At 37.2% G+C, this 4,134-nt stretch overlaps 1 long non-coding RNA gene across 1 annotated transcript; it reads left to right on the forward strand.

The window, feature by feature from the left end:
• The first annotated feature begins 521 nt into the window (after window positions 1–521).
• LOC128073900 (uncharacterized) lies at window positions 522–3,247 on the forward strand. The gene is made up of 3 exons (XR_008202927.1): window positions 522–688; window positions 1,195–1,382; window positions 2,897–3,247. It is a non-coding gene; the product is annotated as an uncharacterized LOC128073900 (long non-coding RNA).
• Window positions 3,248–4,134: the final 887 nt, after the last annotated feature.

The raw sequence follows: 4,134 nt of genomic DNA on the forward strand, positions 1-4,134 counted from the left end.
CCAATTAGAAGGCAAGTTCCTGCAATTTCCATCATAATTACAATAATCTACTTACAGTCAGTATGATGAGTACAGCCAGAAAAAGCAGCTGTGCTATGTTTGCTTTATTCTGGATGGAAGTCTTTAAACAGATAAGTATTGGAAATAGTTCTACAATCACTCTTTCTTTTTGAGATAATATCCATGTGCAGTATTTACTTGATGGATTGCATGCAGTAGTATCGTGTAGCAGGGAAGAAACAGTTTAAAATGTGTCTGTGGATGTATGACAATGATTATAAGCAGAGCTCATTTTTCTGGTTTTGTTGTTTATGGAGTAGACTGTATTGAGAATGTTTATGTTTTCTTGGGAAATGACTTATATGGGTAGGCACACATTATGGATTTATTCACTATTGAATTTTATGCCTGTGCAACTCAATTGAGTCCAGAGTTAGAGCAATACAGCAGTAAATCAGACACTATTATTCTTAGCTACATATACGGAGTCACATGCTGAATTCACTGTGATATAACCACGAATATGTGTGTGGGAGGGTGCTTTAAAAGAGCCCTTCAGAAAGCATCATCAATCTTTCTGACTGTACTCACCTGGTCTCCACGGCACACTGCAACTGTGAGCTTCAGTGACTGCTTCTGCAATGCATCCTGGCCTCCTTCAGAGCAGAAAAGCTGCTGCAGGAAAAGTGTAAGTATTCAGTGCTCTCCCACCTATAATGGCTTCACGCTTCATCAACACAACATGTCTTAGCTGTAAGATTGGTATGAGTTAAAGCAGTGTAACAAAACCAGAAGACATTAGGGAGTGGGGTTGATTTTATTTTATAAACTCTCTAGCCAGATTCATTTTATCCACTTGTGCTTTTTCCCTCATAGCCTCCTTTCCCTCACACTCTCACCTCTGGTAGTCTTGTCAAGATTAGTTGTCTGCAATGTAGGCTGAGAGACTCTGGCACTGAGCCTTCACAACTTTCAGTTCCTTTTGACTGGTGAAGACAAAACAACTTGCAGATAGATCTCATGTGTACTCCAGGATTTGTAATTGTTCCAGGGTGGCCCTTTGCTTCAGTAGTGTGCGTACTTCAGACTCCACAAATCTTGAGCAGGGTTGCTGCTTATTGTCTGTACAATCTTGTTTGAAATATATTTTTGAAATATACACATCTTTATGTCTACTGTCTATTTTTCCATCAGACTAAAATGAAAAAGAATGGCATATGTGATGAGCAGTAACCTGACTGTCCCCATACAGCACTCAGAAACAAGGGTCTTCCCCTAAAAAGACATCTCTGCTGAGCTCTTGGCAGAGTGCAAGCCCCTGGGAATGAGCAAACTACATCTTCCTCAATTTGATTGACTGGGAAGAGTCACTGCCGATAAAGGTCAGTCTTTTAACTAACACAGCAGTCTTAACATACATATATTTTTTTAAGTCTCCTCAAATATAGTTTCCGATAAGGAAAAAAAGAAAAAAAAAAAAAAAAAAAAACAAGGATATATTTACAGTTTTTCTAAATGGTGTCCAGATTCAAACACTTGATTTGTATTTGAATTTTTAGGAAAAAAAAAAAAGAAAAAGGTTTCACACTAGTTTTCTATATTTCATTCATATGTATCACAAATGTATGAAATCACAGGCTAAAGACATGTCCGATTTTTAATTACTACTAGTTTTAACAGTTTTTAATAAGACTTGAACACAAATATGAGGCAAATATAAACTTTTATTTATGATTTTTTAATACATGTTCAAATTGTCATTTGCAGTGCTTATATTTCTGGCCTTAAATTACTCCATGAATGTCTTTAAGTTTTTCAGTTCCATGTTAACTGCCTGTCTTAGTTTCAGCTGGAACGTAATTGTTTTCTTCAGGGCATCTGGTATGATGCTATACTTTGGCCCTAGGAGAAAAACAATATCAGTAACATATTGATTTTTATAGTTGGTGACTAAGCCAAGTCCATTCACAGCAAAGGCTCAAGGAGCTGGGAGGGAACAGAATTAGAACAGCTGACTTGAAATGGCCAAAGAGGTATTCCATACCATATGACAAAAAGCAGGAATTCTGTAGATGCATCTTGCGCTTTTCTGCTGCTCGAGGGTCTAGCCAGGCATCATTTGGGGAGTGGTGAGCAATTGCTTGTACATCACTTGTTACATACATTTTTTTATATACATAGTTGTAAATTGTTTACTCCTTATCTTAGTAAATCCTTATCTTAGTTTTTATCTCAACCCACAAGTTGAGATACTTTGTTGGTTTTTTTTATTTTCTCCCCCATCCCATTGGGAATAGGGAGAGTACAGTGCTCAACAGTGCGGTGCTCAACCACCTTCCAGGTTAGACCACAACAGTCATTTTCTAAAGTTGAATTTTAAGGAAGTTGTGCATTATGTACACAGTAGTATGATTGTCTCACACAAGGAAAAAAAACACAAATGCAACAATATAAACAAATATTCTAAATTTCTCTGGTTAGCATTAACAAAATATTTCCATTCACACACCATTTAAAGAACCATGATTTATTTGGAAACCTCTTCGTATGGGTTTATTACAGCAGCTAATGTGAAGTTAATGACATAGAAATTGACTGCTTAATAGAATAAAAACTACAAGATTTTCCATTAGGATTCCTCACCATAGAAATATGAAGTGTCCAAATATTGTTTATCACTGGACTGGATAAGTTAAATCAGTCAGCTTTTCTTAGTACACGAGTTGAAGTCAATTTCTCCCAGCCATTGGCATGGGATTTGTTTGCTGCCAACTCACTTAGAAAGCCAAATGTACTCTGGATCAAATAGCGGAAAAAAATTATGTTTTTTACTTAGTTATAAACCTTATGCATATTATTTCTAAGGATTGTTTTCTGTTTTTTAACTTTCATAAAGGTATAGAGCTGGAATTGGGTTATAAAGCCAAACCAACAAACTCTACAGTATATGGGGAATGTCCGCAGCCAAGCAGATAGGGCAGCTTTGATCACTGGAGGTCATAAATCTGGATCTTACCTCTTCGTTTAAAGAAGCATGTGTGGATATTTCGTATTCCAATTCTACTCATTAATTAATTTGATTATGAGGTCTATCTTGTGCACCACTTTGGCCTTATGATGAATAGGGAGAGCGATAATCACCGTAAGAATGAAGGAATTTACTGTCTGAACTTCCTTATATGTAAGGTAAGAAATAAATGTAATGTATACTCCTTTAAGTAATGTAGATAAATAAAATAGTCAATTTTCTGATATTTTCTCTGGTTAGCATTAACAAAATATTTCCATTCACACACCATTTAAAGAATCATGATTTATTTGGAAACCTCTTCGTATGGGTTTATTACAGCAGCTAACGTGAAGTTAATGACATAGAAATTGACTGCTTAATAGAATAAAAACTACAAGATTTTCCATTAGGATTCCTCACCATAGAAATATGAACACAGCAGAACATCTATAGGAAGCATCACTCTGGTTTTCGCTGCACCCAGAGAAGAAATTGAGCACTTCTGTTTGCACCTCAGCTAGCAATATCTTGGCTTCTGAGCTGTTGTGCTTCTGCAGCTCCAAGGAAAGAAAGGCCTTACTTCACCCCAAACTATGGAAAACTATGTGCGTAAACTCCACAACAGAGAAAGAGGAACACCTGCCAAGTGTTCAGTGTGCTGCTACATCCACATGATTTATCAGACAGTTTGCTGCTGTCTAAGCCCCTGCTTTGGCTGGAAAATGGAAAGCATTGGCCACACCATCTGGGTCTGACAAGAATGAAGCTTTTCAAAAAGACATATTGCTGGCCTTGCAAACACTCAATCATTTGTATTTTTTTTCAGCCACAGTCACTTCAGTGAGGTTGAGAATTTTTTTTCCCATAAAACCACTTATTTTCCACTGAGTGCTGCCATTCTATCTCTGAGTGCTTTTTCCACATGCACAGACACTGGGACATCACATGAAAGTGAGGCAAATTGGTGACAAGAGCAAGTAATAGGACCCCACAGCGGCCTTTGATTTATAGCTGGTAGAGAATTCACTGACTACTCCTCAGAGTCATGGAAGAGGTTAATTTGTTGAAAACAGTTTCCCAGCAAAGTCTCACCCAAGTACAGGTAGAGTTTACCTGGCAATCCC

The sequence above is a fragment of the Tympanuchus pallidicinctus genome, unplaced genomic scaffold (assembly GCF_026119805.1).
Source record: "Tympanuchus pallidicinctus isolate F22 unplaced genomic scaffold, pur_lepc_1.0 scaffold8, whole genome shotgun sequence".
Taxonomy (NCBI): Eukaryota; Metazoa; Chordata; class Aves; order Galliformes; family Phasianidae; genus Tympanuchus; species Tympanuchus pallidicinctus.